The sequence below is a fragment of the Lissotriton helveticus genome, chromosome 6 (assembly GCF_964261635.1).
Source record: "Lissotriton helveticus chromosome 6, aLisHel1.1, whole genome shotgun sequence".
NCBI lineage: Eukaryota > Metazoa > Chordata > Amphibia > Caudata > Salamandridae > Lissotriton > Lissotriton helveticus.
The window spans coordinates 1,675,848,189-1,675,870,753 of NC_136067.1; positions in this window are offsets into that span (position 1 = coordinate 1,675,848,189).

A 22,565-nucleotide genomic window follows, 5' to 3' on the forward strand; every position below is an offset into this window, starting at 1 on the left:
CAAAGAGAAGGTCCAGAATAGGGAGCACTGTGTGGGGACTAATTTTTATGTTTACAAATGGCCAGATGCAGCCTTTTCTGAGAGATACCCCAAAGAAGGGGACAATGTAAGTGCTTTTTAATTGTTTTTTCAAAGGTTCATTCATTAGTGAAGCTGGCGCTGCTGCCAGGATTGTAAGTGGCCATGTTGATTATCATTAAGGAAGCAGAGGCAGCAGGGCTGGGGCCCAGGGGTTTGAGGGGCCCACTGCATCACAATTATGACTGTCTGCCTTTAAAAAAAGGGGCATGAGAGCTTATTTTCCTTTCAAGCATTAGGACCGAGGTGATGATCTGTCATGGTGGGGAAGAGGTAAAAGATGCAGAGGAGTAGCCTGCTACTCAGTACTACAGTTATCATTAGCACAACAGGTGTAGTTGCATTGGGGTCCAAGATTGTTAGAGGCTCACACCACCCCAATTATGGGCATATATATGTTTGGGGTAATGCATGTTTTTGTTTGATCTAAAAAACAAAAAGGGAGGTACCCTCTTAGCCAATACAGGACAGGGTGAAAGAAAATAATCAAGTAAGTCCTGATTATAAGATATAAAATATCTCTAGTATGGCATTACCGTCTACTATAGTAAACATATAGGAGGTAGTAAGAAACCATTACCTCAAGATGGGTAATCAAGTAATTTGAAAACATTTATCAAAATATCATGTGGTATAAAATACACAAACAACGTCAGTGGAGCACTGTAAGTTACAATATACTCAATCAACAATTTTTAGTTAAAAACAACAAGATTTATTGTTTTAAAAAACACAAGGCATATCCCTATGATCAGTACATTAACAACACAATATACAATTCATTTATAAAAAACCTTTATACTTATTGGTTTTTTTTTATAAAGGTTTTTTATAAATGAATTGTATATTGTGTTGTTCATGTACTGATCATAGGGATATGCCTTGTGTATTTTATACCACATGATATTTTGATAAATGTTTTCAAATTACTTGATTACCGATCTTGAGGTAATGGTTTCTTACTGCCTCCTATGTGTTTACTATAGTAGACGGTAATGCCATACTAGAGATATTTTATATCTTATAATCAGGACTTACTTGATTGTTTTTATTTGATGCATTTGCTGTTTTATAAGTCTTATATTTAGTGCAGTTTATAAACTATAGGAAAAGTACTCCGGAAATCAACTTATAAGACCGGGCACTTGCATGCACCCATCGCCCTCCTGCTCCCCCAATCCTTGCCATAAAGTTTTGGAGGGGGGCCCCAACCTCAAAAATTTAGCTTAGGGGGGGCTCAGAGCAAAAAAGTTTGAAGACCTCTGACCTAGAGTGACTTGAAGGGCTAGTTGGCTGGCCTCTTGCTCTGAAGCCTCAGGGATACAATAGGCTTCCAACAACCTTGCAACTGTACCTGGACTCTGCCATCTATAAGTCTTCCCTGCCAAGTAGTGGCTACCCCAGTCATGGACCCTTGGTAGTGTCCTTAAGGTGCTCTGCCAGGCTCTGTGAATCCAGCAGAGCCGACGCATCTCCTCTACTGCATGACGCAAAATCAAGCGGAACCAATGCATCGATACTGCAGCAAGGATTAGACCCATAGCAAAGAACCTTATAACATTGCAGCGCATCAGAACTGTCACTGTGCGATGCATCCTCAGCACAAGTCCCTCGCATCTCTTCTCAGACTTTGTATCGCAACCCTATCAACCGGATCCTCAAAACAATGCAGGCCCTCACATCGCAGCCTCACCGCATCTCAGAACCAATGCATCGCTTCGGCCGCATTACGCATCTTCGATACACACCCTCACAATGCTCTGCAAACCAGGATTTAAGGTACTTTGTTCAGCGAGCCAAATTGGGCCCCTGTAGATGGCCTGCACTCTATCATGGTCGGCCTGAAATTGGGACTTAGTCCTGGTCCGGCATGACCAGATATCCCAGTTGGCTCTTTGTGCTTTTGGCACTATTTTCATTAAAATATTTCAAATTGCATATTTCCGGTTCTACTGATTGGATTTTTGGTTTTTTGGTCCTGTATTATTTATTAAATTAAGCTCTAAGTTTCTAACCTGGTCTGTGTGGAGTTTTCACTTAATTACTGTTTGAAGTATTGCCCAAAAATTTTATACATTGCCTCAAGTTCAGACTGACTGCTCTTTGCTTAGCTACCAGAGGGCTGAGCACAGGTTACTTTGGGGTTTACTTGTATCTTAGTCTGACTAGGATTGCAGTTGCTGCTTAACCAGGCCTCATACCCCTGTCAACCTATAACCCAATTATTACAATGGCTGATCAGCTGTGAGGACTAGGACTTGCGTTTGTGCAGTGCCATACAGTGATTTTATGTACACTACCATCCCATATCTGAGACTACCTCAAATTTAAATTATCCTTGGTTGGTCCCTTTCTTTTCCTAAATTCTTTCCCTGACAGTTGTAAGTGAAACCGCATCTGTCAGAATGGAATTCAAGCTGGCCAACATGGTTGCCTACCCAGTGGCCCAGCTCAAGGGCAGTGAAGTAAAGGACTATCAGGGGCTGTAAAATTTGATTGCAATGGAACACTTCTTCAGTCTTTGTTTTGCAGATCTGCGGCAACAACTAACAATAATCTCTCTGATACCAGAAAGCTTGCTAAGGAGGTGGACTTCTGTGTCAGCACCAGGGTCCATAAAAAGGTGTTTGGGGTGGGCAGGGTCCTTATAAGAAGAAGGAGGGGTGAACAAAAATAAAGACACGGAGTTCGCTAAAAGGCCCTAAAGTAGTACCGAGGGTCAGGACTCCCATCCCACAGCTGACAAGAAGAAGAGGGCTTCCCTGACAGTAAGTTTTCAGGGAAGGCAACCCCCCCAAGTGCTATGAGTGGCAACAGTAAGATCACTTCAAAGGGGATGCCATGTGCCCAAAGAAGGCAGAGCCCCCCTCCCCATCGGTGGGCAGTCACTGGGAGTGGCTAGTGTAGCACTTGGGGAGGGCATTGTCTCAGATAGTGTAGAGAACAGGGTAGAGGTTACCCTAGTGTCCCTGGGTGATAGAGAGATGGTGCAGAGAACTCAGGTGCTTAGTAACACTAGAAAGTACAGGCAGTGGGTCACTATCAAAGGGCAAAGGGTGGAGGCTCTAAGTGACACTGGAGCCAGCATGACAACTGTGAGAAGTCATCTGTGACCTCAGAGCAGGAGTCCCCAATGCATTTTGCCATGTTGTTGCAGACAACCATGAGAGTCACTATGCAGTTGCTTTGTTGTCTTTTGAGTTGGGGGTTTCTCAGGTTCCTTGAGGATAGCTGTGAGTCTATCCATGCCTGTGGATCATGCCTGTGGATCTAGTGATGACCTGGAGCATGCTACCTGGAAGGAGGTGGAGCTCAGGTATCACTTGGAGGTGTTAAGGTTGCCTGAGTGGGTGTGCCTGATCCTACTGACCCTAGACCAAAAGAGAGACTGCAGCCACTTTGTAAGGCAGTTTGCCTCACTCAATAAGGTAAGAGCCAGCATTAAGGAGGAGATCTGAAAGATTCTAGAGTTATGGGTTATTGCCAGGGGCGAGCATCGCCCCAGTCGTCATAGGCATTCAAATAAAAATAAGATGATAATGAAACAATAACATTTTATTTTTCTTTGACTGGAATTGACATGCATGGAGGGCGTGCCTGGCAGGCCATGACAGGCAGGTGGTTGCATTTAGAAGTGTGCATGTATGTTTGGCCGGCTGTCTTAGGCCAGCCAAACATACATGCACACTTCTATTTCTCCAGCCCTGTTGTGAACGTGGCTGAGTTCACAACCGCGTTGGAGAAATGCCTTAGGATTACAGGCAGTGTCTGAGTGGCTGAGCAGGCTGCTTGGATCAATCTAGATGCAGCTCTTCCAGCAGAGCATCATCTGGATTGGCTGAGCAGCCTCTGCCTTCCCAGAGACTGCTGGAAGAACTCCAATTCAGGAGGTAGCCATCAGCATCGGAAACTGTGGGGGAAAAGGTAAGTTTTAGAAATTATCATTTTTCCTCCCCACCCCTGACCGCCTGTCCTTCCCCTGCCCCTCTACCTACTTGATGTGGTGGCCACGACTGGTTATTACACCCTCAAACAAAGCTTGGCCCAGCCCAGTGGTGTTGGTCCCCAAGCCTGCTCCTCCAGGTGTCACTCCAGAACTTAAGTTCTTTGTGGACTACGGCGGGCTCATTGCAGTCACCAAGACTGATGCTGCACACCCCATCCACAGAGCTGATGAGCTCTTGGATAAGCTAGGATATGCCAAGTTCCTCAGCACCTTTTAATTGCCTTCTGGGTACTGGAAGACTGCCTTGACCCAGGGGACCAAAGAGAGGCCTGCATTCTCTACTCCAGAAGGTAATTTCAAGTTCCTGGCAATACCCTTCAGGTTGAAGAACGGCCCTGCTATCTTTCAGAGAATGGTCAGCCAGGTCCTGGCTGGGTTGTAGAACTACAGTGCTGCCTATCTAGATGACATTGTGGTCTTCAGTTCTTGCTGGAAGGACCACTCGTGCCACCTCAGGAAAGTTCTTCAGGTTCTATTGAGGACAGCTCTGACTATTGTGGGAAGTATGTGCCAGATAGGGTAGGGTTCGGTGGTCTGTGTGGTCTGCATGCGACACCAAGTGTGAGGAGGCAAGGTGGAGCCTCTCCAGGCCAAGATTTAGACCATTCTGGCTTGGGAATACCCCAAGAGCCAGATAGAGGTGAGAGCCTTCTTAGGGCTCACTGGCTACCACAGAAGATTCGTCAAGGGGTTGGCCCCATTGTTGCACCTTTGACAGAGCTAATTTCAAGACGCAGTCCAGACAGGTGAGCCAAAAGGAGGCATGCCAGAATGCTTTGGACACCATGAAGGAGGCCATGTGCACAGGACCTGTGCTCAAGGCTCCTAATTTCTCCAAGGAGTTAATTGTACAGAAGGATGCCTCAGAGCATGGCATAGGTGCCATGCTCTCACAGCTAAACTAAGAGAACCTCTATCAATCTGTAGCCTTTATCATTAGACGGTTATTTCACTTGGAACAGAGGTGGAGTGAAACAAAGAAGGAAGCCTTTGCAGTGGTCTGGGCAGTGGAGAAGCTGAGACCATACCTGTTTGGTGCTCACTTCAGGGTTCAGACAGGCCTCAGACCCCTCAGATAATGGGCTTTACAGTGGAGCACCATCCTGGAACAGACCACGCCAATGCTGATGGTCTCTCCAGCTTCTTATGCCTTAATGAAGGGGAGGTGAAGTTGACAGATGATGACAAGGGAAAATAAAATATACAAAAAAGCTCGCTGTATCGCCGACTCGGCGTTGTGGTGATGCAGTGAGTGCAAGGTAAGTGGTGTTCTTTTTTAATGTTATTTTCCCTTGTCGTTTGTCAACTACACACCTCCTTTCCCACGCTCACCCCATCACTCTTACCTGCACCAGCCACAACTGTATGAGTCACCTCTAGGATAGGCCCTGGAAAGCCCAGATGGGGTGCAATGCGTTTACAAGGTTGGACATGTACTTTTAAGTTTTACATGTCCTAATAGTGAAAAACCCTTAAATTCCGAACCACATGGAACCGACATATCTTCAGCTTTGCCAGGCATCCTCGACATGGACCCTAGCAATGCTCCACGAACCAGGAATTAAGGTACTTTGTTCAGCGGGCCTAACTGGATCCCAGTAGCTAGCCTGTTCTCTATCATGCTCGGCCTGAACTTGTGACTTTGTCCCGGTCATACGCAACCAGATAGCCAACGTTAGCGATTTGTGCTTTTTGGCATTATTTTCACTAAAATCTTTAAAATTGCATATCGCCGGTTCTACTGATTAGATTTTTAGCATTTTAGTCTTGTTTTATTTATTTAAAGAAGTTCAATTTTTCTAACATGGTGTGGGATCCCTTTTCATGTAGAATTTTCACTTTATTGCTGTTTGAAGTGTTGCATTAATACTTTACACATTGCCTCTAACTTAGGCCTGATGGCTCATCACCAAGCTACAATAGGGTTGAGCATAGGTTAATATAGAGTTGGCTTGTGCCTCAACCTGGCAAAGATAGTGATTGCTGTTTGACCAGGGCTCACACCTCAGTCAAATAACAACCCAATTTCTCACAGGTTGCTTAAAAATTATATTAAGGAGTCCAAAATATGACCCAAGCGAAGAGTGGAGATGTACTAAGTTTGCTCTAAGGACACTGGGATAAAACATGTACTGTCCAGCTGCAGTTTTAGAAAGGATACACTGATACATAGTAAGACGATGACCCGGAACAAGAGAGAGCCCTCAAAGTGATTCAATGTCAGAAACTGCCGGCTACAGCCCTATAAGCATCAAGCTACAAAGAATGGGCTAATCGTGTCACTTAGTTAGATTTGGCATGCAATAATTAGATTGAGAGAAGCTCCCCGCTTCTATAATCATGAACATTGGATGGTGGGCATCCAAACCTACAAACTTTTTTTTATTTTTTATTTTTGTTATTGAGCAGAGCCATCAAGAAGCATCCAATATTTACACTTAACAAATACTGCAAGCTTAAACCAAAATACAAAATCTTTGTTCAGTAATCATTGATTACCGATAGCATCAGCCAAAAAAAACCAAAACAGCAACAAATTAACAATCAACAAAATACTCACAAACCTGCAAAAATGTCTTAATTGCCCCCACCCATTTGGCATAGGCTTCTTCGAACCGCTTCGTTCGTTTAATCTTCATCAACCATTTCTCAAACAAAGGTATTTCCGATGACCTCCAGTTTTGTAAAATTAATGAACGAGCAACCAACATAACAATAGCAAGAAAAAGTCCCTCAGTTTTCGATAGTATAGCCTCCATAGTAGCTATCCCAAACAAAAACTTCTGCTGAGGGTTTGTACGTTTTTTAATCGCCCTGCTAAAATATGCAAATATTTTTTCCCAAAACTGTAACAGCGTGGGGCAAGAAAAAAAAATATGCCGCCATCCCCCTTCCGCTAGAGTACCACAGCGAAAACAACTATTTGCTACAGCTGGATATATTTTATTTAATGCTTCTGGGGTATAATATGCCATCCAGTGGGCAAGAAATGCCGTTCTTTTATAATTAGCAGCTCTCAAGACCTTGTTTCCTGTAGTTGAAATCTTTTGTCATTCTTGATAAGAAAAACACATTGGGGGTCATTAGGATGACAGGCGGACTTAGTCCTCCCGCCATCCTATCGGAATTTGGGACCACCCGCCATAAGGGCGGGGGTCCCGTGGGGGGTATTAGGATGCGCCCGCCACAGTGGAGGGCGCATCCTGCATTTTTAACATTGTGGTGGGCGATGCTCTCAGCACCACCCGCCACAATGCTAAAAATGAATGTATGCATTTGCATACACAAAGCGGCAGGCACCGCACGGTGCCTGCTGCACCGTGTATACAAATGGTACCCCCCATGTGTACCCCCCACCTCGCCTTCACTTCGGGGGCCTGCAGGGGCCCCCGAAATGAAGACCGCATGTCTTCCGCCACAGAAAGGCATTGTTTTCTGCCTATCCTAATATGGCTGGCGGTGTCTGATAGACACCGCCACCATATAAACCCTTTTCCGCCCGGCCGCAAGGCGACCGGGACGGAAAAGCGGTGGACGGTCTTTCCGTCCGCCGCGGTCCCCCCCGCCATCCTAATATGGCGGGAGGGAATTTAGGTGCGGATAGCGGGCGGATTGCCCCCGCCAGGCTGGCGGTGGCTACCACCAGCCTGGCGGGGGCAATCCGCCCGCCATCCTAATGACCCCCATTGTGTTTGAACTGCAACTTTCTCCAGCATCTTTAAAACCAATGGAGATTTATCTTGAGAGTTCATTAAACGATACCAATTACCCACTCCAGACAGTTATAAAATCATAAACATTGGATGGTGGGCATCCAAACGTACAAACTTTATGTCAAGCCATAACACCATTGCATAAAGGTTTGCTATGACATCCTCAGGATAGTGAATTGCAACAGTTATGCAAATACATGTGTAACTCTCTTCTGGGAAAGGATGGTGAGTAAGTGCACTGTTGTCTTTGATTGGTCTTAAAAGTATATCGTTAGCCAGGATGAAGGTTTGCCACTTCATTTCTTAAATACTTTCAGTAGTGGCCTTTCAGAGTGCCATTTGGCAGCATGTGGCTTTTAGCAAATGCATATGAAAATTGGGCAGTAAAATTCAGTATTTAACCCCATGTTTTTAAAATGTTCTGGGGGACAGGAACCCCGAGAATGCCTTCGTAAGGAAGGCGGTATTGCACACTTTTATTTTTGCTGCAATCCGGCATTAGGCATTGCACATGCACATAGCTCGGTTCCTTTGGTGGAAGATAGCACTCATTACCAGTGGTGGACGTGGGTGGTGCCAGGGTGGAAGTGGGCAGGGGCCAACTGAGAATAGTTTTGGGTAGCTGTACCATTTTTTTTCTTTTTGAAAAATACATTAAGTAATGAGGACATCAGTCTCTTGATCAATGACATGAATTCTCAATACGGACTTATAGGGCCCTCACTCAATAAAGATGCTTGTCACATAAGGGACAGAGGTCGGACTGGCACCTGCAATATACTATCTGATCTCCTGAGGCACGGAATCCTGATGTTTTCCACATGCTGCACAATATTTATAGGTAGTTGTGAAACAGTTCTTCTTCACTCTGAGCTAAAGTGATGAAAAGTGACAGGTACAGGCTATCAGCATTCGGCCACACAGAAAAGACGCATTGGTTAACGTGAAATGCTGCACACAGTTATGCATTCCTCAGATAAACACACGCAGAAAAAAATCTGACTCAACCGTCCCAGCAGGCAGTCCTGCAAAAGGTCAGAATTCGATCGGACAGCCACTGGCAGGAAACCAGCGAATCAAAGTTGGCAGGGAAAGCAGCACTTTGTGGGCCTCAACACAAAACATATTTGATCTGTGCTATTAAGGTAGTGTTTGCTTTAAACACCTGTCACAAATGAATTATGAGCACAGTATTCATGTGTTGGTAATTTGTGACAGAAACTTTTGTGCACATTTGCTACGTGGCATTTTGTTGTGCTAGTGATATATCCTGTTTTTAAGTGCTTCTGTCTTTTTGTACTGAATTACTGCAATGTGATTTCGATTTAGTGCCGTTTGTGTATTGCATTCTCATTTGATTGTTTTGTTGCAATGTGCCATGTTATGTTTTAATTGTGGTGTCATGTTGCATTGTGTATGTTATTCTGAAATGTTTATTTACTTCAGATATGTCCACAGAAGCTGCTATATTTTCCTGCTAAAAGCAGCACCCGCCTTGAAAGTTCCTGTGACAAGTAACATCATAGGTGGTAAAATAGCACTGCTCTAACTCTTCAATCACACTGCAATCCACACCAGATCGAGTAAAAAGGATACATGGGAAATTCAATGAAGCGGACCATTTGCCCCAAGTCCATCAAAAGTTGGTTGTGCCCTCCCTACCGTGCCTAATATAATTTGCAAACAGTGGTGTAGCGAGACCTTAGACTGCCTAGGGTGGTCCCTTCCCTTGCCGCCCCGCAGCAGCCGCATTGAAGAGCAGGGGGGGGGGGGGGGGGGGCGACTGCCGCTCCGAGACGGCAGGAAAGAGCTGGGGGGAGGCCGGTGCCACCAAAACTTGTGCTGTCCGCGGCGACCGCCTCCCCCCCCCCCCCCCCCTCTGCTACACCACTGTTCAAAAATCTTCTTTATATGAAATGTCTTTCTATTAAGTGGGAACAACGAAAATGATGTGTACTTGTACATATTTCAATATTTTCTGGGATAATATAGTTTGTAAAAAAGTGTACGCTTGTGTTTTAGTTGATGTTTTAGTTTAAGAGCCCACCGTTTCTGCCTTAAAATCAGTGATTGGTTGTTTTATGAGAAATTACTTAATTCACTTGTTGAGTAAAAACACACTTGCTGGTACACGTTCATGTGCACATAGAACATTAGCATAACCACTCGACAAACGATTCAGAGCAAATCTATCCCCTGGAACCCTATCAGGTCTGTGTGCTCATATTGAAGTGTCTTGTGCTCAGTTGTAGATTTTTAAACTATTTTCTGTCACTCCCAACTTAATAAGCAGAGCACATTAAACAATGTTTACTCCACAAACGTTATGTTAGTCTAAAAAAAGAGAATTTGCACCATTTTGCTACGCAATAAGTAATATAGCAAATTGTATTCGCACAAGAGCGTAGTAAGGTAGAAAGGCATTTTACAGTTTTTTGCTGCGTGCCCATAAAAAGAAAATAATAAAATCAATTTTCCACTATAAAAATTTAAAAGCTGTGACTGCATTTGTTAATTTTGTTTTTTATTACAAAACTGCCAAAACCTTCAAAAATCAGATTAATTATTTCGCTTTACATAAATTGACTTGGGTTTATTTCTTAAAATCTCTATCACATGGAGGCTGTTATGTTTATTTAAAAATTGACCCAAAATCTATGTTTGCCCAAGTGCTAAAGACTTTTTGTATTATAGACTGTCTTTGCTTTGTTGCATATTGCACAATATTACATAAGTAGTAAAGCAGTGCGAAATGAAAATGTCATATTTTTGCACAATATATAACGAAGCAAGTTAATAGATACTGGGGATCTTGTGTTCAGCGTACCATACATGCAGTGGGCTAGACGTTTGTGATTAACAAGTACCTGAGAGGTAATATCAGATGGATAGCCTATACTTTGTTGAAGACGTAAGTAGAGAGATGTTTTCAGAATTAGGTTATCAGGACATTACACATAAACAATGGTTCTCTTTATTGGTGGAGTGCATCTGATTTTTTTCAGCTTATGACTTATTTTGCTACTCGAGAATGTAGGATCATTGAATAATTTCTTCCATTACATGTCTGGCCAGCAAAGTAAGTGTTAGAAATTGGGTCTCTAGTTGGCAGAGGTATGCACCCTGTCCAAGTTGGGACCACAATCCTAGTAAGGGTAATCTAGTTACACACTAAAAGATAACCTGTGCTCACCCTCTTGTAGCTTGGCACAGAGCAGTCAGGCTTATCTAAAGAGGCAATGTGTAAAGTATTTGAGCTATACACACACACACACACACATGCACACTAACACAATGAAAACACCACAAAATTACAAAACACAGGTTTAGAAAAATAGAGAATAATTGTATTAATAAAACAAGACCAAAACGACAACAATCCAATAAGTAGAACCAGAGTTATGAATTTTTAAAGAATAAATCAAACAGTAGAGCTTAGAAGCAAATAGCGCTTAGGGTTACTTGAGGTCGAGCTGGACCAGGGTAAATCCAAAGCTCCGGCTGATGGGGGTGGATGGCATGCCTTCTACAGGACTCACGCATGTTCCACTGAAAAAGTTCTTTGAATGGAGCAAATGTCAACATCAAAGACTCAATGTGAGGAATCCAGGAGGCGCTGTGTCGATCACATGGATGGCGGCAAAGCATCGGTGCCGATCCGCACATCAATGAAGGCTTCAAACATTAACCCCATTACGGTGCAAGTGCTGCGTTGTCATCAAGGAAGAGCTATCAGAATACAGATGAAGGCAGATGAGTTGTCTGTCACACCCACCCTTCCTGTGTTTGTAGCTGTCTAGATGGAATATACAACATGCAGCTCTCACCCAGACTTGTATTGGAGACAGGCTGCAGGCACACATAGCTAAGTTAAGAGCAGAGAAATGCCACTTTTTAAAAGTGCAAAAGGACAATTGATTGACAGGATACAGGCAAATGTCATACATTCACCCCAGTACAGAGATCTGGGCCTAAATCCATCTTTTTTTCTCCACATGCCATTCCAGTTTGATCCCAGCCATATGCAAATCAGTCTTGCACCTCGCCCAATGGGAGCAATCCAGCCCGAACCACCAGGCCATGTTCTCCCTGGACTGGAAACAAGCATCCTAGGACCGGTTTCGGGGTTTCACCCCTCATCAATCAGGATAGCTTGACTGCAGTGGCATGGAGAGCACGGGACCCACGTCTGGGCATATCCACCCCACTCGAGGTGGCAAATGTATATTGATGGACAGATTGCTGATTAATGTCAAACATTCACCCCAGTACAGAGATCTGGGCCTAAATCCATAATTTTTTTGCTCCCTACGCCATTCCAGTGGAACCCAGCCATATGCAAATCAGTCTTGAACCTCCGCCCAATGTGAACAGTCCAGCCCGAATTGCGAAGCCAGGTCCTCCCTGGACTGGAAACAAGCATCCTAGGACCGGTTTCGGGCTTTCAGCCCTCATCAGCCAGGATAGCTTGATTCCAGTGGCATGGAGGGCATGGGACTCACGTCTAAGCATACCCGTCCCACTCGGGGTGACAAATGCAAAAACAACACTTGATGGACAGAATGCAGAACAATGTCATACATTCTCCCCAGTACAGAGATCCGGGCCTACCACCATCGTTTTTTTGCTCACCATGCCATTCCAGTTTGAACCCATCCATGGTGTCGCTAGGAGGGTGCATTGAAAAGTGTTGTATCGCTGTTTTCATGCAGCAATGCAACACTTTTCATAAATGCAGCCCCCAATGTTAACTTCACATTCGCATTTCCTTCTGATCAGGACATTCTCTCATACTGCAATTTAACAGAGACTAAAACATCCACAAACTCTTAGTAGCAGACTCCAGAATTCCGCTTGCCACGTTTTCCTGAGTGCCGAGGGTGAGCAAGCAAGCAGTGACCAGCGAGACGCTTGAGGCCGCAGCAGCCGAGCTCACGGCCGGGCTTTGCTCTACCTGCTTCTGCCGGGGTCTCGAGGTCTCCCCAGCACCGGCACAGTCTGCAGCTGCACCTACCCACAAAGAGACCGCCTTAGCGGCGGGTAAAATTCGGGAATGGCCCGGTAGCGGCGGGAGTCGCGGGAGCATTGTGGTAGCCCGGGAACAGCCAGGTGGTGACGGGGGCCCAGCATCGGCAGGAGCCGCGGGAGTGTCCTGGTTCTGGTGGCCCGGCAGCAGCATCAACAGCAGGCAGAACCCACGGAAAGACCCCCCCCAGAGGCGGCAGGAGCCCCGAGACCAACACGGATCCTGGGGAGCTAGCGAGCAGCAGAGGAATCACACGACAGAGCAAGTACCAGTCGCAGTGAGCGGCTAGAAGCGCCGGGAAGCAACAGAAAAGAGGCAGACAGTAGAACCAAGCTCCATTTGACCCCCACAGAGATGTCCGTGGACACGAAGTCCCAAACACCAGAAACGCAATTGCCTCAAGGAGAGCGCCGCAGCCACAGAGGGAAGTGGAATAGCCATCGCAGCGAGAAAGGAGAAGGAAAGCAGGCTGCCGGTAGTCTCTCCGCTCTCCGCTCCGGATTCTCGAGCAGATTCACAAGCAGCCTCACGAGCGGAGCATAGAGCTGCTGCTACTGCTGCTGCTGCGGTGCGTGGAGCCGAGATACGGCGTGGAGTGGCGTGGAGTGCTGCCCCGAAAACCCCCCCAAAAAACAGCGAACAAGAGCTGCCCGTACCCCGGCCAAGCCGAGCCAAGCGGGGGGGGATCGGGTGGCGCGGTAAAGAGGAGTGGAGCGCCCGGCCACTAACCCCCTGTATCGCCGGGACCACAAGGCTGACAGACCGGCAAATCCGCGGACTGGCTGGCGGTCGAGCCTACTCCTACCTTAGCCGCACTCAGCCCAGGAAGCAGGCGCAGTGTATCGCAAGCTCCAACTGCAGCAGATCGGCTCCAAGAGACGAGACGAGACACCACCCCCAGCCCGCAGCGGTGAGTGAGTGATGGTACGGGGGGGATTGCCCGATCTTGCGTAAGCAGCTAAGCTGCGCTGTTCTGCCCGCGATCTGTAGACAACACGCCCTGAGGCCAGAGGCGCGACAGAAAGTACAGCACAGCACAGTACAAGAGGCAGATCATCCCTGCTATCCTGTATCCCTGCATTTTCAATATAAAATCGAGAAAAAAAAACACGCCCAAAGCCTAAGACTAATAGATATTGCTGACAAAGACCCTAATCCATCCATCTAATCCATCGGTAGCGGTCCCCAAGAACCCCCTAGGAGTGAGACAAGGGGGGAGGGGAGGGGACCAAGGCATCAAAAGACAGCGGAAAAACGGACAGGGCGAACAGAGCGACAGCTAGACAACAAACAGTCATTAACTCCCGACTGAGGCCAGAGACTAAAGATTGAAGGACAGCCTAAGTGGAGGCACCCAAGCTGGTCATGAGAAGTGTAGCCCAGCCTAGCTTAGGTCAACAAAGCCTGCCTCACCGCACTTGGTGGACCCACCATACTTTGGTTGTCAATCAGGGAAGCCAACAATTAACAGTCAACTACAGAAACAAAAGCGCAGTAAAGTAACGAGCGGATACCAACCTGACCAAGGCTGCCTTGCTACGCCCAAGTTAAAGGCACCTTTTATTACTGTTTATTACCCAGGCTCTGGACTAAGCAGCCCTATATACTTGCTACACTTGCTATAAAATAGGCAAGAGAAGCCACATCACCACGCACCTTCCTCCGACACCGCCCCCGCCCTCTCCCTGATGGCAGCTGTCCCTCCTTGGGGCAGACGGGCTTGGGAGCGTGAGCGAGAGCGCGAGTGTGAGGGCGAGTGAGAGGGTGAGCGCTAGTAAAGCAAAAACTGCGGGCCGTCACTAAGGGGCACAATTTCCCAGCGCAACCTAGATCCTTGGAACAAATCCCGTGTCCGGACAGTCGGCGGGGGCCGGCGGAAGAGCACAAGCCCAGACAAGCCGAAACAAGACAGGAACACCGACGGCCGGTTGCACGTAGGTCGTATGCGAGCGTGGTCGCAAAAATCTGATTCACACTGAGAAACCAACGCCACACAGGCAACACCGAGGCAGCAAGTGCACAGCATCGTGCGGGAGGAGGTTAAGCACCACATAGGTTGCATGACAGCGTGAGCGCGGCGATCCGCGCTGTGATAACGCTGCTGTAACCAAAGCCGGTAAGACCACAACACTAGGGGGCTCTCATATCCCTTAGAAAAAAAAAAATTCAGGCAATACCAGAGCGCGAGGAACTGCATTCTAGTCGCAGAGACCCGGTTCACTGGGACGCGACTTGCAGCAGCTCGAGCCCAAAAAAATGAGGTCCGGCAAAATAAGAAAAGCACCTAGCGAGAAACCGACAGCACGGAAGACCTCAGCCAAACGGAGAAAACTTGATAAATCATCTGCAAACAAGGCAAATAGCACCCTGAAAAACCCTTTAATATCACCAATCGCAACTCTCTTCGAGAAATCAATAGCGAATAAAAACTCCTTAAAGGACCTACCGTTCAACTTCCTGAAAGACCCAGGCGAGGCACTGTTTTCTTCCACGACCGAAGTAGCGGGCCTACAAACCCCACTGGATCCAGAGATAGAATCAGAAGACAGCTACCAGTCAACAAAAGAGTCACGTACACACTCAACCTCGCCTGTAAAAGTAGCTGTTCAACTTACAGAAGACAATCCTGCTAATAAAAGTCAAGATCACCTAAGAAGCAGTGATCACAATAAAAATCCGCCAAACGGACGAGCAAGTGTAACCACATCTGCAATAATTCACTTTGCTGACAACTCAAGATTGAATAATCCATCACAACAATGGCATACCACCAGCCAACTACTTAACAAAATTAAAGAGAGAGAGTTATCAGCCGAAAAAGGCCCCTACGATCGGTTGAACCAGGAAATAGGAAACGTAGAGCCTGAAAAGCTCCAGGCAGACGAGGTCCCATACCCACACGTCAAGAACAACAATTCAGTACTCGGTTCAAATGCCCCCGCTGGGAAACAAGCTCCACTCAATAACAACTCGCTAAGACACGACGACAAAACAAAATTCACCTACAGGCGACGAGTCTCTGATCCTCGTGGCACCCATCCTGCAAGCACTAAAAACAGCTACGGCGACGTTAACAATGCAATCCGACAAGTTGGACATCCAAATAGATTTGATGAACATAATTGCATCCTACATAGCAGGAATAAATACAAAACTGGATAACCTTAACAACTTAATTAAAAGAGCGCAAGCCATCTCAACCGAACAGCATCAAATTTGCCCTTGTGGCCCAATTCTGGATAAATTGAGCACCCTACCAACGGTCCTTGACCAGATCATTAGTCTAAACAAACAAGCAATAAGCCGCGACAGAGTGACCGAAAGCCTAAATAGTGTCAAACTTGAAGATCAACAACTTGGCAGCAACAGATCCCGAGAAGAAACAACACCTGAACTACAGACATCACGGCACGAGATCAATAGAATCAGTAATAACACACCCAAAAAACCAGCACCGGAATCTACCACTGCCAAGCAAACGACACAAAATTTAACGAAAAGACAAAAGAAAAAAGAAAGGAAAGCAAGAAACAAAAAAATGGAAGACAACATGCTCAGACGCCATAGCATCTATCCTATATTTTTAAACCACCACACACAAAACACACCAGAGACAGGCACAACGGACACCACCAAGGATGCAGAAGCAGGAGCCAACGGACAACGTATATACACAACCTCACCAAACGCAAACCCCAAACCTCAAAGCTCACTGGAATCTCAGCAAAACCCCCAGTGGATGCAAATATTTGATCAAAATCCCGCAGCAAAACAGACCAGTCTGACTACAAAAGGTCCGGAACACAAAATATCCCCGGCAACTGAAAACAACAAAACTATTGTTCAAGTACATAACGACCAATCAAAAAATTTACTAAACAGGAGGTCATCAAATGATCCGATGCCACCTACGGAATCAAGAAAATCGACTTGGGTGAAGCACTCGCCCAACACAACACCATCATTAAACCCTCAAAATGCTCAACTACGATCACTTCACGATGGAAATAAAGTTGTCCAAGAATGCACTACCAACCAACTACAGCAGGAGAGAGAGAGCAATGCTGAAAAACACTGCCTCAAAGCTAACAACACAGATACAGCACACCAAGACGAATTGCATAGCACCATCCAACACCCCGGGCTAAGCCCCCACACTTCAACTTCAGACAGCCAGCGCAATTTGACTCAGACAAAGCTGAGCTTCGTTGTCACCAACAACGAAATGACTAACAAAAAGGGACTCGGTTGTTCCTACAGATAAAAGGAGAGTGGTATGGTCAGTAGGGGAAGAAAATTAATAAGAGGGTAGTGCTCAGTGGAGGGCTACCCTGGGCATCCCATTAGTTGGAATTAATGGCCTCACACACTCTTGCGAGTGTCATGCTTCATCATCGGCCGTTGCTCCTCGTTGGGCAGGCGGTGCAATGTCCAACGGGCTCACCTCTATGAGGGGCTCTTTATCGGAGATCTTTTTTCCAACAGCCTGTGGGTGAAGTGCAAGTGAGGGGCCAGGTGGAGGGTGGATAGTGTAGGTGGGTGCGTTAAAATATAGCACGAGGTACCGGAGATCAATTTATTCTGGTGGTTCCCATGCTATATGTTAAAACCAGTGGGTAGCCTATGAGAGCCAGAAATTAAGGTTCCGTATCACGATCGAGGACTACAATGCGTTCTGTGAGGTCGACATGTTTCTCGCTTTTGCAATTGTGCTGCAATTCTTCAGGACCTAATATAATTTTACATCTATCACAAGGGAAGACCTAGTAAAAGTGTCAACCTATAATACATATATTATCTGTTCTACTACCTTGTATGGACTGTTCTTGCCTAGAGGAGACAAAAGAAAGAATGACCAAAATAAAGAGACAACAGTTTCCCATTCTTGACCGTGAACACACTGTGGTTGTGTGGAAAGAGTGACTCTGTGGCAGTGACATTCTGTGCGCAGTGACCATTTAGTATCAGCTAAAATCACATTTATCACATGTCACCTCTTTCACAATTCAAATTAAATTAAAGTTAAAATAAAATTAAAACAGCAGCAGTTTCTTCACGGTGTCTGATTCGCAAACCTACTGTGGGCTACTTAGTTACTCACCTAAAGGTCAAGGAGTGCAGGTGTCAACAGTACCCAGTAGGTGTGACTTCAAGGGGGAGAACCGATAGGGGTTTAATGGCTATAAAGGAGACAAATATACGCAATTCCGGTTTGTCAGTGGTCCCTCAAAGCCAAAGTAACTCGAGGTTCAAAAAGGAGGTGTGTCTCATGGTTCACACTCATAGTATTGGACATTTCGTTATTAAATTACACTTCTCCCTTCAATCATCCATCCGGTATTGTGCAGCCTGTATGGTGAAGGCATGCTATAAATGTTGGAGAGCACATCAGTAATATTCAACCATGCTCTATTAAGTTAATATATATCAAGTGCTCTCCAAGTCGCATTGTTAATGGTTAGCTAATGTTATGGGTTACTAGTGGAAGCGTCCAAAGTGCCGCATTTAGAAGTTAAACACCAAGTCTTAATGTATATGCCTGGGTCACGTATAGCTTGTATCAGCGTGAAGACGCATCCGTGTAATAATTGTAATGATGCCCGACCCCTTCTATGACTAAGTCTAGGGATTTAGAGGCAGCCATGCACGTGCGTTGTCAGTACGACAAGGTAAACACAAAACAAAACAAAACAAAAACCAACAAAAACCAACAAAACAAACCCACAGGCACCCCGGTGTCGAGGCAAAGGATTCTCAATGAGCCCCCAGCAGTTGGAAGTTCACAAGCGTCGGTTACTTACTTCTCGAGGCCTTGGTCAGGGCTATTTTGCCTACCCATCGCTACCGGGATCCGGATAGTAACGGGTTCCCGGCTCTCGGATGATTATATTGACGGTTTGGGGCGTTACAAAAGCGTCTAGTATGTCACGTGGCTAGTAGCACTAGCGTGGGCGCCATCTTGGAAAGAGCAATCGACCAAGTTGTATCCACAGACAGGGATGGAAAAAGGGGAAGGGTGTTTGTATGTTTACACTGGTAGAGATCATTATATATTGATCAACAATGTAATTCAAAAGGCAATGTCCATGAGTGTCCCTATGCTTAGAGGGGCACATCGTTGTTATTATAGTAAATATTGTCTAATGATGGTATTTCCTGATTAGAGTTTTAATGGAAACAAAAGGAAGTTTGGAGGCAAAATAGCAGGACATGGGGTTGTAGTAAAAACCCATTATATTAAAAATTACCAAAGCGCCTGGTATGTCGCGTGATGGGTAGCGCTAACGTGGGGGCCATCTTGGAAAGGGCAGTCAAACATATTGTTCCAATAGACAACGATGGATTAATGTAAAGGGCAATTGTATGTATACACTAATAGAGCTCATTGTAAATTGAACAATGTCTTCAGGAGCATTTGTCAGTGAGTGTCCTTACGCTTGGAGGGGCATATTATGTCAGTGGTCAGAAAGGTCTATGAGGGCTTGTTATAGACTAGAAATTGGTGGAGTCATAAGGAAATCAGGATGCAAAATGTAGGGCATGGGAATAGAATGAAAACCCATACCTTGGACATGGAGATATAGTTTTGCATCAATGAAGTCATAGACTGCTCCATGGGATGTCCTCATTGAGTCCCTGCTTATCTGAGGATAGCCTGTGTATCCAACGCTGTTCCTTGTGAAATAAATCCTGTTTGGATCTTTTATTCGGGGTTTCGAGGATGAGCCACCTTAAGGAGTCGGCATTGTGGTTGTGTTCCAAAAAGTGCCGACACATCTTGGTGTTGGATTTCTTACATCGTATGTTACTTCGATGTTCCGATATACGAATCTTGACAGGTCGAGTAGTCATGCCCACGTATTGTAACTCACAAGGGCACCTAAGTAAACAGATGCAATTTGAAGAGTTACAATTGGTATGGTTTCGAATTTCCCAAGTGAATGTCTCTGTTAATTCGATAGACTTGATGATGTTTGTGAAAGGGCAGACACTGCAGGAACCACACGGGTAGTGTCCCTTAACTGGAGGGAGTTGCCAAAGTGTGTTCTGTCTGCGGACTGTACATTGTTTCGGTCTGGTGTGAACCAAAATGTCTTTTATATTGTTAGACCTTTTAAAGGCAAACCTTGGGGTCTCAAGAGTAAGTTCTCCTGTATTGAGAATCTGCCAGTGTCTCTTGACAATTCTCTTAATATCATTGGAGATAGGTGTGAAAGTTGTCACACAGGTCAGTGGATTGTTGTCTTGTGTGCTTCTGACATTATCCTCCAGAAGTGCCTCTCTATTATTGTTCTGTGCCCGCTTCCTTGCTTTGCAGATCTCCCTTGTGGGGTAACCTCTTTCTTTCAAATTTCGTGAAAGAATACTAGATTCATTCCTGTAGTCTGTAAGGTTGGTGCAATTGCGCCTAACCCGCAAAAATTGCCCAAAGGGAAGGTTCAATCTTAAGGCTCTTGGGTGGTGGCTCGAGAAGAGTAATAAACTGTTTCGGTCCGTGGGCTTCCGATACATTGTGGTGTTGATCTTTCCCCCTTCCAATCTGATGGTAAGGTCCAGAAATGCTATTCTGGAATCTGAGGCAGTGATTGTAAAGGTGAGGAAATTATTCAAGGTATTCAACCACGTGAAAAACTCCAGGTACAGGTGGGATGTCCCTGTCCAGAGTATGAGGATATCATCAATGAACCTCCTCCACAGTATGATATTGGAGTGGTAGGGATTCATTGGTCCATTGATGTATTGTTCCTCAAAATCTGCCATGTACAGACAGGCCACCGAAGGGGCAAAGGTGCTGCCCATGGACGTGCCCTGGGTCTGTTGATAATACTGCCCTTTGAACTCAAAAAAGTTCTCTGTCAGGGCAAGATCAGCACATTCCATGACAAATGAAGGTGGTGTTGCTGATGTCCATACTTCCATGTTGAGAGTCCTCTCTATCACCCCGAGTGTGGCCCTCTGTGGGATATTCGTATAGAGGGCCTCCACATCGAGGGTGATAAGGAAGTCAATTTGAATGTCCTCCTGTAGGTTGTCAAGGAGGCGTAAGACGTCCTTAGTGTCTTGAATATAGGAAGGGATTCTCTTCACTAACGGCTGCAGGAAATAGTCACAGAATTGTGATAAAGGCTCCAAAACCGAGCCTATCCCTGAGACAATTGGGCGTCCGGGTACTGGTGTTGTCCCCTTGTGAATTTTAGGGAGGGTATAAAAATATGGTACCCTCGGGTCTTTCTTCACAAGGAATTCCGCCTCTTTTTTAGTGATCCACTCTTGGCACTCTGCAGATTCCACCAATCCTGTTATGGTGGTTTTAAGTCGTTCTGTGGGGTCAGTTGGAATAGGAGTGTAATAACGTCTATCCCCGAGTTGTCTTAGACATTCTATTTCGTAGTCTTTAGTGTCCATTAAAACCGTGGCTCCACCCTTATCTGCCTGTTTGATAGTAATAGTTTCATCATTACCCAAAGAATTGAGTATCTGTGTCTCCATGTTGGACAGATTGTGGTATTTCTTACACGGTCTCAGGGCTCCAATGTCCTTGAGCACAGCCTGCTCATATGTTAGGACTTCGTTAGGTATCATCCCACTGTGTGGTGTAAAAGTCGATGGATTGTGGAGACCTGAGTCAGAACGTGTTTCGACGGGTCTACCGTCGAAGAAGGCTCTCAGTCTGACTTTCCTGAAGAATTTTTGAATTTCACAGGACAATTCAAAGTTATCTATTCTAGGGGTGGGTACAAAGCCCAATCCTTTCTGGAGGACTTTTTCTTCTGGTATTGTAAGTTGGCGTGATGATAAGTTCACAACCAAACTCACTTCCTTGCTGTCATGCTCCTCGTTTCCATCCCTAGGGTTTGTGTGTCCTCCCACTGAACTCTTTTGTCCGGAGCGTTTCCTCGCCTGCGCCCGCGCCCTCTGCCCCAACCTCTGTCTAAAAAAGGCTGCTGATTCATGCTTAGTGGGGCAAACTGAGGGGGGTACTGAGGTCCGAAGGGGGTCATGGGATGTTGAAAATGTGGAAATTGCCACATTGGAGGACCTTGATAGGGGGGTGTTGATAAAAGGGTTGTGCCCGTCTCCCTCCTCTATTGCCTCTGCGGGGTCTAGGTTGGCACTCATCTCCACTCGAGTTGTTATCGCTATTGGAACCTCGTCTTGATGAGGTAGCGCTTGAGTCGGAGAGATATCCTGTCCCTGTCGGGACAAAATCGTCCTTGAGATATGGATACACTTTCTCTTTGGAGAAACGTTCAATATCTTTTTGTAGTTTTGCCACTTTTTGTTTCATTAAGAAATCTTTATATTCTGTGATTTCTTTGTTGAGCTCTGTTAGCTTAGTCTTAAAACCGGTATTCTGTCCAGAATTTTTGAGAGCACTTTCTGCTGCCTGGATTTTAGTAAGGAGCTCATCTGCCAAACGTTTGGCTGTGTTCACCAGGAGAATAAGTAAGTCATGTGTACACTTCCAAGAAATGAGGGACCATTCTATCTTAAATTGGCCGTCCTCCCAGAAAATCCTGGGGAAGTTCTTAACAATAAGGCCATTCGGTGCTATTTTAGCCTTAAAGTATTCAGCCATAAGTGCTCCATGTAGAGTGATTCTGACCCACTCTCTTTTCATATCAGAGAGTGATTTCCAGTCTGTGGAATTGCTCCCTGTTGCAATTTCTAGGTCCAAGCCCAACATAGATGGAAGTCTGTGAATAGCTGCTGCGTCATCATCACCAAAACTAAGTCCCTG